The sequence below is a fragment of the Topomyia yanbarensis genome, chromosome 3 (genome assembly GCF_030247195.1).
Source record: "Topomyia yanbarensis strain Yona2022 chromosome 3, ASM3024719v1, whole genome shotgun sequence".
Classification (NCBI taxonomy): domain Eukaryota; kingdom Metazoa; phylum Arthropoda; class Insecta; order Diptera; family Culicidae; genus Topomyia; species Topomyia yanbarensis.
In genome coordinates this window covers 174448550-174461013 of record NC_080672.1, presented here as the reverse complement: position 1 = coordinate 174461013, position 12464 = coordinate 174448550, and the positions used below count along the sequence as shown (strand labels likewise).

The 12464-nt window shown below is 38.4% G+C and overlaps 1 protein-coding gene across 3 annotated transcripts in view; it reads left to right on the top strand.

Moving 5' to 3' along the window:
* The window catches only part of LOC131686769 (LIM/homeobox protein Lhx5), a 158627-nt gene that overhangs the window by 33046 nt on the left and 113117 nt on the right, over positions 1 to 12464 (top strand). The window lies entirely within an intron of this gene.

Below are 12464 nucleotides of genomic sequence, written 5' to 3'. Positions count from 1 at the left end.
GCCTACACTCAGGCAAAACGCATAGCGAAATTCATGAGATTTACCTTATGATGCATAGAAAAGTAACAAAACTATTTTTTCATAAGACTAATGTTAAAAACATACGACTTTTATGATTATCTCAACATTTTATAAGTTATTTCATATGTCAGTCGATTCAATTTCATACGAGCATCTTATGATCCTCATACACATCAGAGAAATGGATAATATTGTCTTATAATCAAAGATCATAGCTAATCGATTTGACAAAATAAAAACCGTTTCATAAGATAATCCTATGATTTAAATACGCGCTACTTGTGGTTAAAAAATATACGATATTCCCAGAAATTCGATGTATTTTTTGCCTGAGTGTAGATATGTCATTTTACGTGTCGCTATAGCACGAATAGTAGAGTTGATTTTAGCGAATAGATGTTAGTCGGCTCTAATCTAAGAATCTGAAGACCGCATTTTTTCCCAGTAGTTTCAGGTCAACGATAAGATAGCGTATGAAGGGTGCGGGGAATGTAAGGTTTAGAAAAAAATCTTTGTGAGCTTCGTAAGCAGCAAATTGATACAAAATCAAATCTTAATAATATCTCTTTGTAAGTGAGTGTGTATCATCGATTATTTTTCGAGCTCCATGTTCAGAAAGGATTGCCTTGGGGCATAAGATTGTAAGCGCAAAAACAGAAAATATGCACTGTTTTGGGTGTACGAGAAAAGTCATATCGTAGAGCTTTTTTCGCACACAGCATTACACTCAGTAAAGCTATTAGACAATTGCTAAACAGCCGCCAAATTTTACGCCATTATCGAAGTTTATTTCTCTTTTAGTTTAACCGTTATGTGTCCGACGCGGTACCCGAGTACCTATTTAGGTTTCAATTATTGAAAATCCCATATTTTATCCATAGCTGAAAATTAAAACTTTGCAACATTTTAGAACTTCACTAAGTCAAGCTTTTGGGTTAATAATATTGTTGATATAGTAATATATAATATATAGGGGTAATAGGGGTAGTAATATAGGGGGAGTGAGAAGGGGCTCCTAAATTTTTCTACTACATAACAGGCCGACGAGGGTACCCGGGTATCCACAAAACTGATATACCAATAACTAAGGTAATTTATCGTGGTTTTGGAACCATTTGGTGATTTTACCCCGGATTCCGGAGCAGGTTCCCGTGGGCCGTGAGTGGCCATTCCGTTCCATTTCCATATTTCAAACTGCCATAGGCTCCCGTAACAACAAATAACAGAACGAGGCAATTTGAAGAGTTTTGATACTCATATTGCCAGGACATTATTAAAATTTACAAATCATACCCTAGTACTGGAACATTACTCTGGAAAATCCGGATTACCAATAACCAGATCAATTCATCCAGTTCAATTTTACAGAATCAAAAAGTGGACGAGTTCCTGAATCCAAAACATCTAAAATTGTGCAAATTGTATTTATGAGCATTTCAATTTGTGGGTACCCGGATACCCTTGTTGGCCTGTTAAAGGTGTTTTTTGTTGGACAAATAACGGTTAGAATGCTTTATTTTTGAACGAAAGCTAAGTATATTTTTTTAGTTTGATACAAATATACCACAACTCATTTTCTTTAAAGTTTTAACTGTTTTACAATTCTTATAAAAGAAATGTATAGGAATCGTTCAAACTTTGTAAATTTTTGCCAAGGCGTGGAGGGCCGGATCTTATATACCAATCGACTCAACTCTGCAAATTGGGACAATGTCTGTATGTGTGTGTGTCTGTATGTATACACACTGTTTTTGGATATGTTGCTTACTTTCTGAAATATGGGTAGTTTTGTCAAAACCGATATGTTTTAAGCGTATAACTTTCAAACAAAGCTACTTAATCAAACTGTTCACGAGCGGCGGAGATATTAAACATTTATATTTTTATTCCTCACTTACCAATTTTTAATAACTAAAAATGAGACTGTTACATAAAGAGTATAGCTTTAATGGTGTTTTAGGGGCAAAAAACCTATTTTGAATATCGGGGTATGAAAACATATATGTGAGCATTTTGCGAATTTTCCTAATAATATTTTGTCCCCTTGTATTTAACGCAACCGTGGTTTTGATGTGTGATGGTATATGAACACACAGATCACCATGCAATCCACCTAGCAGTGAGAGAATAGCTTTCTCCTTACGTGCATATGTACAGGTTGGCTGATATGAAGTGTTATCTATTCAGAAGCTTATATATATATTTTTCTTTCAAATATTTTTTATTCGCTGAAAGGCCACATTTTTTCTTGCATATTACGCTTACATGGCCAAAAAACTAATCGCAAAAGGCCGAATGTGATAATTTCAGATTTTAGTCCCTTCACGGTCAATTGCTTTTTTCAGCATGAGCGTATTTTCCACTTCGAATCTAATTCTCTAAAATTGGGATTGAAGTGAAAAAGCCCTTGTGTGCCGAGCCTTGTTGGAACTTCCATGATCTGTATCCGAAATGTTTGTATGCCCATCTGTCTAAATCAGCTTCCAAAACATTTTCACGATCAAAATCATTATTCATACCAGCCTCAATGCCCACAGCTTTATTTGAACTAAACATTGCCTTTAGATGGCCAACTGAATGCCCAAATTATCGTAAGTGAGCTCAGTTAGGCAAACACGATGATTTCTAGGGTTTACGAACTGTTCAATCTAGATTTCTGGCTGATTAATAAACACGTTGTTCGGAAATTGCCGACGTTTGGTCAAACGCAGCGAAAGCTTCACTCTGTCTGTTTCATTTTTTTTTTCTTTGGTTATGAGTACAGATTTCTGAAGTACACCCCCCCCTTGTTTGAATTTTATTGTTTGGGCACTCGTAAGCAACGTCGTGAAATATTTTATCGTTATTCGAAATATTTATAGTATTTTTTTTTGTTATTTGAAGATTTATACACCTTTTATAGTCATATTTTCTACGGACAAAGTTTAATTTCGAATTGCACCAAACTTCACTGGTTTTTTTTTTTTTTTACGTTTATTTGACACGGCATTTGCAAAAGCTTTTTACGCCAGTTTCTTTTTTTTACATAGCACGTTACAAAAATCCTTAAGACTAATTTTAACTATACTAGTACTTTGTCTAAAACTAACACTGAAATCACTTTATTGTTTGCTTTTTTCCTTACATTGTTGTATTTCATAATGATCTAGTATTTTCGGGTGTATTTATTTACTTTTTTCTGTTATTGTCTAAATTTAAAACTAAATATTCTAGGACACTTTAATTGGTGAATGATTAGCCTTGGATGAGAGTATGAGGAGATGAATTTAATTAAATTTTGACAGACGCTGTTTTTAGAAAATGATAGATAAGTTCCATGTATAGAGGATCGCGATACGCCAGGATGTCTCTAACAGGAACATGGATTGGTCTTCCTCGGACTTGTAAAGAATCTACTAATTGTGATCTGGCTTCACGATATTCAGTGCAGGACCAAACAACATGCTCAATGTCATGGTAACCTTCTCCACAAGCACAATGATTACCCTCAGCGAGCCCAATACGACGGAGATGCGCATCTAAAGTATAATGATTGGACATGAGCCTAGACATCACACGGATGAAGTCCCGACTTACATCCAATCCTTTGAACCATGCCTTCGTTGATACTTTAGGGATAATTGAGTGTAGCCATCGTCCCATATCTCCATTGTCCCAAGATGTTTGCCAACTAGCAAGTGTCCTCTGTCGAGAAGCGCTATAAAATTCATTGTAAGCGATGGGTCTTTCATATATTTCACCATCTAGTGCACCAATCTTGGCTAAATTATCAGCTTTCTCATTGCCCGCAATAGAGCAATGGGCGGGGAGCCACACTAGGGTAAATTTATAACATTTTCTTGTCAGGTTACTCAGAGATTCTCGTATCTTCACCAAAAAGAATGGATCGTGATTATCAATCCTCTTTGAGCGTAGAGCTGCAATTGTGCTGAGACTATCAGTGAGGATAAAGTAATGGTTCGGGGGTAAAGTATTAATTATTTGAAAACTATAGTGAACTGCTGCTAGTTCCGCTATATAAACAGAGGCGGGTTCTGCAAGTTTGAGAGAAATTGAAAAATTATTGTTGAAAATACCGAAACCAGTGGCCTCACTGATTCGTGACCCATCAGTGTAAAACATTTTAAGGCAGTCTATGTGTTGATATTTACTTGTGAATATTTTAGGGATCTCCCGCGAGCGTAGATGATCCGGAATTCCACGAATCTCTGCTTGCATGGACGTGTCGAAGAATAAAGTGGATTCAGGAATACCTAGTATATTGACGTATGTGGGAATATACCTAGCAGGCGTTATTTCTTGTGACATGTGATTGAAATACACTGTCATGAATCTGGTTTGGGGTTGAAGCTCGACAAGTCTTTCAAAATTTTCAATTACCAGTGGGTTCATAACCTCACATCGAATAAGTAAACGAGAAGAGAGATCCCAGAATCGGTCTTTTAAAGGAAGAACTCCCGCTAGTACTTCAAGACTCATTGTATGGGTCGACTGCATGCAACCTAAGGCAATTCGTAAACAGCGATACTGTATCCGTTCCAGTTTAATAATGTGAGTGTTCGCAGCTGAACGGAAACAGATGCACCCATATTCCATTACTGAAAGTATTGTTGTTTGATACAATCTTATCATGTCACTTGGATGAGAACCCCACCATGATCCAGTTATTGTTCGCAGAAAATTTATCCTTTGTTGGCATTTCGTTATTAGATACCTAATGTGGCCTCCCCATGTGCCTTTAGAATCGAACCAAATTCCAAGGTATTTAAAAGTCAGGACTTGGGCTATCGTTCTACCAACCAACTGAAGCTGAAGCTGAGCCGGATCACGCTTCCTTGAGAAAACGACCAACTCTGTTTTCTCCGTAGAGAAATCGATGCCCAGTTTTAAAGCCCAAATTGATAAATTATCCAAGCTATCTTGCAATGGTTGTTGTAAATTTATAGCTTTTGGTCCTGTGGCAGAAACCACCCCATCATCTGCAAGTTGTCTTAAAGTGCATGGGCTGACAATACAATTATCAATGTCATTCACGTAAAAATTATAGAGAAGGGGGCTTAGACAAGAGCCTTGTGGGAGGCCCATGTAACTTATTCTGAGTGTCGCCAAATCGCCATATGAAAAATGCATGTGCTTTTCTGACAATAAATTGTATAAATAATTATTTAATATCGGTGAAAGACCACATTGATGTAGCTTCTCCGAGAGAACATCAATGGAGACTGAGTCGAATGCTCCTTTTATGTCTAAGAACACAGACGCCATTTGTTCTTTTTTTGCGTAAGCGAGTTGGATTTCTGACGAAAGTAGCGCCAGACAATCATTCGTTCCCTTTCCTCTCCGAAAACCAAACTGGGTATCTGATAGCAAGCCGTTCGCCTCAACCCAATTGTCGAGACGTCGTAGGATAATTTTTTCCAACAATTTCCTGATGCAGGATAGCATTGCAATCGGTCGATACGAGTTATGATCGGAGGCTGGTTTTCCCGGTTTTGGAATAGCGATAACTCTCACTTGTCTCCAGTCGTGCGGCACAATGTTCTGCTCAAGAAGCTTATTGAATAAATTCAACAAGCGTCTTTTTGCTAGATCAGGCAGATTCTTCACCAAGTTGAATTTAATTCTGTCTAGTCCCGGAGCATTATTGTTGCATGAGAGGAGTGCAATTGAGAATTCCATCATTGTCAAAGGCGAATCTATGAAATCGTTACTTGTGGGAGCATCGCGAGTGATTTTCTGCGCAGGAGCAGAATCGGGACAAATTTTCTTGGCAAAATTAAATATCCAACGATTCGAAAAATCTTCGCTTTCATTAGTCACGTTTCGATTCCTCATTCTTCTGGCTGTGTTCCAAAGAGTACTCATTGATGTTTCTCTTGACAAGCCATCAATGAAGCGTCTCCAATAACTAGACTTTTTGGCACGACGTATACTGTCAAATTTGTTTTGCAAAATGAAATAATTTTCAAAGTTCTCACGTATACCCCCTTTCTGTTTCATAATTTCTTTGTAGGCAACTTGTTTAGCTTCATATGCATCAGAGCACTCTTTGTCCCACCAAGGATTAGGGGGCCGTCTATTTATTGTCATTCCAGGATTGCATTTCGTTTGGGCTTGTTCTGCTGCTTCAATAATTAAACCCGCTAAGAATTCATATTCTTCGGTAGGGGGTAGCTCTTCTGTCGAAGCAAGAGAAGTGGAAATTAATGTTTCGTATGTTTTCCAATCAATATTTCGTATTAAGTCATAAGGAACATTGATTGAATTCGTAAGGCCTAATTCACTGTTAATTGAAACAACGATTGGCAAATGATCGCTACCGTGAGGATCAGGTACAACCTTCCACGTGCAATCTAACCCAAGTGATGTCGAGCACAGAGATAGATCTAATGCACTTGGACGTGCAGGAGGTCTGGGGATGCGTGTTGTTTCGCCAGTATTTAAAACTGTCATATTAAATTCGTCACAAACATTGTATATCAAAGAGGATCGATTATCATTGTAGAGGGAACCCCACAATACTCCGTGCGAGTTGAAGTCTCCCAGTATCAGACGCGGAGCAGCCATCGATTCCACTACCTCAAAAATTTGACGTTGTCCAATTTGAACTTTGGGAGGTATATATATAGAAGCGATAGACATGTCTTTGCCTTTAATATTCGTTTGGACTGCTACAGCCTCAATGCCAGCAATCATGGGGATGGTAATTCTATAGAAAGAATAGCACTTTTTAATTCCTAGAAGCACTCCTCCATACGGGGTGTCTCGGTCTAGGCGAATAATGTTGAAATCATTTAAGTTGAAATTAATGTTTGAGGTAAGCCATGTTTCACATAGAGCAAAAGCATCGCATTTTAAATTATGCAGTAAAATTTTTAAGGAATCAATTTTAGGTATGATACTTCTGCAATTCCACTGTAAAACAGTGATGGAATCTTTCATTGGAGGAGGTGAATTACCCATTGAAAGGTACAATCGCTGCAAGGATGGGCCATTGAGCAATCAGCTGCTCTAAAAATGTTCTAATTGTTGGGAGGAAAGCTGAAAGTATACTCTTTAGTGGTTCAGAAATATTGAATGCTTTAAAAATCCAATCAACAATTTCAGAAAATTTCAATAATCCTACCCCCGGTTGAGGCTCAGAGGAAGTCGAAATTTTATTATTTCCAGTAATGATGTTCTGTTTGGATTGTACGTTCCCAAAACCGGGCGGAATTGATTTCGGTTTTGAATCGGAATTTTTCGGTTTTGGGCGCAGTTTATCTATTGGTGGAGAAATTTTAAGGCCCTTGCTTGGCAGCTTGGGAAAAGAAGACTGTTTTCTTTTTCTGGAATTTCCGGGTAAAACAAATGATGTACCTTCGCACGCTCCGTCAGAGTCAGACTGTTCCGAAAATAGAGATGTGTAAGTGTTTTCTAAGAAGATGGGTTTAGGGGTAGCATTTTTCAACATTTCTGCATAGGAGCGCTTAGACCTCTCCTTCAAGGATCGTTTAATTTTATCCTCATGCAATTTATAAATGGGGCATGCAGGGACCTCATGTGAGTTTTCTCCGCACATTAAACATTTTTCTGAATTTTCATTACATGTATCCTCTTGATGAGAACCCCCACATTTGCCACACCGTGCCTTATTGGAACAGTAAGTGGCTGTGTGGCCAAGCTGTTTGCAATTAAGGCAATTCATTACACGAGGGATAAAAAGGCGAACAGGGAGACGAATCTTATCGATAATGACATAGTTGGGCAGCGCAGACCCAGCGAAAGTCACTCGAAATGAGTCAGACAGTCGATAAACTTTTTTATCTCCTTCGTGTGATACTGAATGCAATTGCTTGCATTCAAGTATTTTTACGTCTTTAAGTATGGTGTCTTTGAAACGACCAACCCCATGCTTAACTAAGTCATCAACAGTCAAACTCGATTCTGTGATGACCCCATCAATTTCAATTTCCTTTGAAGGAATATACGCTCTATATTCACGCGTAAAAAGCTCGCAAGAAGCAATTGCATTGGCTTGTTTGAGACAACCAACGACAATGCGTATTTTATCTTTATTAACTTTGACGATCTCTTTTACATCCGAGAATCGCGAAGTCAAATCTTTAGAAATTTGAATGATATTTAGCGCCTTTGCTTTACGCCTAATAAATACAATCCATGGTCCCGTTGACGACTCTGGGTAAATTTTAATTCTAGTCGGATTTACATTTTCAGCATAAGGCTTAGGGGGAGGGTCTGTTACTCGTTCTCCCATCTCTTCATCCATTTTACCTAGTAAGAAAAACTATCACAAAAAGGAATGAAAAATATACCTGTTATCTGCTATCTATTAGGTGACGAAGACACCGGTAGAACACACCTCATGTGTTACGTTGTAAACTCGGTGCCCGTTGTTTGACAATGTGACACTTGCTGTCCTTCTTCGTCGCGTTGCTTCTTCAGTAGAGAAATAGTCCTACCTGCAACACTTCAAAACTCTCTCCGATTAAGCTGCTCGTCGGTATCACCACCACAAGCGCGCTTTCTTCGTTTCCACCACCTCGGTAGACAAATGTGGCTACCTGTGGCTTGCTGCGAAAATCCCACTGTCGATGCGGCACTTTTCGGTGCCACTTGTTTTCCTTATTCGTCGTACCACTTCTGCGGTAGACAAATAGAGAAAATGGGTCTACCTGTGACGCTTCCCTCTCGTCGATTAGAATTGCCCGACGACACCAATACACTATATTTTTTTCTGTGTGTACAGGCACGATCACTGTCGATTTCTGCCACCGCGGTAGGCAAATTCGTCTACCCGCGGTTTGCTGTCAAAATACCACTTGTCGAGGATGCCGTTGACCACGCCTCCGACGTATCAACTGTCGACTCACACTTAACAAACTCGTCTCTCACTCTCTCTCCCACAATAACGCATACAGCGTCTCGCACTCCGTCACTCTCTCGAGAACAAAACCTTCCACCTGGAGGCACAACCGTCTCGGTCGGTTGCAAAAACTGTTATGAACTTCACTGGTTGTTTGACTTAGAAAATGTCGGTCTCTTCACGCGATATTCATACCGTTTAAGTTGTAAAATGTTGCATATATTATCAGCTTTTAATTCCAAGAAAAAAATAATAAGCAAGCATGAGGTTTTTGAAATATTTGATTTTTTGTGTTACCCGGCATACCACAAATAACGCGCGGGTGAAGCAGTCGCTGGTCGCCACTTTTGGTGGGTTGTCAACAACAACAATCTCTAGAAATTTGACGTAGCTCACATGAGTAATTTGATAGATGTGAATGATGGTGAACATTTACTACTACTAGTCTCTCTACTGATAACTCGTGCTGTTGCTAATAACACTGAGATATAACTCAGCTGTGTGGAACCCTGATTTTTTTGCACTCCGTCGATTGTCTTGGAACAACTTACACCAGACTACGCCCCTCCATCACCTTTCAATCGATTGTGCCTTCTCCCCCACGTGTTTGGCAGCTAAAACGTTCTACTCAGCAGTAAAACAGTTCAGGGGTCAGACATAGTCTTGCATGAGAATTCGATCACCGAGCTCTTTTTTCGGATTTACACACACGCAGTGCTTGTTACATTACCATCAGCAAAGGTAACATGATGTTGTTGGATACATCGGCTATCATCAATTTAGCGGATGATAAGAAATATTCTGAAATCACCTGTGCAGCACCGGCGAGGGGTCATTGAAGAAAAGTAGAAACATCAACGGTCCAAAGTAACTTACCTACACCATTCTTGATATTAAGTTAAGTAGCTGGCAAACTCCAATGACAATCATTATCTCTCGATCTGAGAACTATGATCGAAACAGCTGCAAAAACTACCATTGAAATATCTCCAGTTTATCAATTGTTATATGAAAACTAGCGGATTGGTTGGTGTAAATAATATCAGTTTGAGCGCGACCTTCCATACTCCCTGTTATGTAGGATGCTAGACTCGGCAGGATAGTCGCTGTTCAGCGTCCAGTGAAGCCATGTCAATCGTAGATTAGGTACTGCTAACATTGACAACCCTGTAGTGGTTCCATAATCAACAGCTAGAGAAAGCACTCAATGAAATTTCCCACTATAGTTATTGATGTTTCGTCATTTCCCTTTTCATGGATTGGAAAAATATTCGCAGATTTCCAGTAAGACGAAAAAATGCCACTTGAAAGAGAACCCAAGTAAAAGCAAAGTCACCAAAACGTCTTCTATTTGTACTCTCAGGGGCGCCAAAAGGAATTCTTTGGATCCTGGATTGAAAGGCAATTTAAGCCGGGAAGAAGCTCTAGTTTCGATTTGTTCGGCTGCCAAATTTCTTTGAAAACGGATCACACTGCCGTGATACCCATAAGAGTCACATTTACTATCGATTTTCTATACTATCTGCTATCACGGTAGTACAGGTCATTCACATGTTATGTACAAACGCCTCATGCTTTTTCTTTTCATTTTCTACGTAAGAGAAGAAAGTCGAGAGATTAAAAAAGACATCAGATGATACAATTGAGGGATTCGAGTATTTAAAATTTTGTTTGTCGTATTTTGCTTGAGGGTGAATTTACGTTGCAATTATGGTTGCGATCGGTCATAACAGCAATCTGAACCAGAGAAAATAAAGCGAAGACTCAGTAAAGAAAAATATTTTAGGTTTACAGGACAAAAACCAGGACAAATCAAGCGTTTTCCTTGACTTCCCATGACACCAGGACAGTCAGTGAAAAACCAGGACATGTCCTGAGAAACCAGGACGTATGGTCACCCTACCAAAGAACAACTTTACAGAAGAGAGGTATTCAGTAGCTAAGGGGCCGGTCATAAACCACCTAGACTCATAGGGGGATGGAGGGGTCTGGCAAAAGTCTACGTTTGTCTACGAGGGAGGAGGGGGTAGGGGGGTTTTAGAAAAAGTCTGCGTAGACTTTTATTTTTTTGTTATTCTCGTATTACTAATTAAAAATGAGATTTAAAGAGAGTTGTATTCAAAATATCGGTCTATTCAGTATTTATGCAGATACTTCAAAGCTAGTACACTATTGAGATAACTACTCGTTAAGCGACCACTCAACCCAGAACCCACGATTTTTTTGGACAACCTCACACGTTGTTGTTTCTTGCGTATATTTTGTTATTGTTTTGATCTAGGAATAATACAAAATGACAGTTCCAAAGACGATCGCCCAAAATTCCTCTCGATGGAAGATTTTGACTGTGAAATCATCTGAGACACCACTAGTTAGCAGACATACATGGACCATTAAATTCATGAACCATAAATTATTTTTTTTTTATTTATTGATTTCGGTGGTTAAAGCAGTAGTGTAGTTAAACTTCTACAACAAAGTGTTTACTCGAGTTAATCAGTTTCTTTTGCAATCATTTACACGGATTTCAAAATCTTTAAACACCCGTTAAATTTTTCGTCTTGACGCTACGCAACTCCGTGCAAACCGGTTCTACTATATTTATCTTCGAAAATATTTGGAGTTAAGCTTTGATACTTTTTGATAATACTCTTAGGTGATACGGCTATTGATTACATAAGAAAAATAAATATTTTTGGGAATTTATTTATTTAACTTCTTTAGAAAACCCATCTATGACCGCATACCGCATTCAAATCATTAAAACTTTCGATTCCGTCAATGAAATATTTTCAAACTTGCAGCGGATATACTTAATTACTATATCTTCTGAATGCCAAGTACCGAATAAGTGGACAAATATTTTTTTTTTGTTTATAAACATAGGATCACCCCCGTGGGTGTTTGCTGGTAGACTTATGAAACGTGTCATAAAACTTTAAATCGCCATTTCTCTCGAATCTCTCTATGGATCATTTTGAAATTCACTGAGAAGATGCTTGGATACTGTATCTTTCGAATGACGTATGCCGAATTTGTGGTAATTTTTTTGTTAATAACTAAAACTTCGTTTCGATGCAAAACGGTATAATATTTCAACAAAGCAAAATGGGAGCCTACTTCTTATTAATCAAGAAGGACATATCGTAAAGTGTCACGTAACTGAAACAGAAAAGTAATGATCCCATACTAATTTCCATAAAAACTTAAACCGCAATGCGCATATCCGGCAGCACCAATCTTTCCCAAAATTTGTCTAGTTATTTGGGATCACAAAAGGAACTCAAAAAGTACAGTGCTCCTACTAATTAGGATCATTTTCAATTTTTTTCATGCAACCATTTTGGTTTTCACATAACACTACATCCGCGTAGTCGGGGCTAAACTCGTTCAAGCTTGCGTGTAATCTGGCTTTTTCCGAACACTACACCGATGTAGAACTGCATACAAATGAAAAGGCTATTAGATACAGTCCCACTACGTTCTATTGAAACTATTCTTCAGATTTATCCTTATTCATCATTTTTCAACTGCATCAGCTATAATAGTAGGCTATGATCAACGTCAAACAAATTAT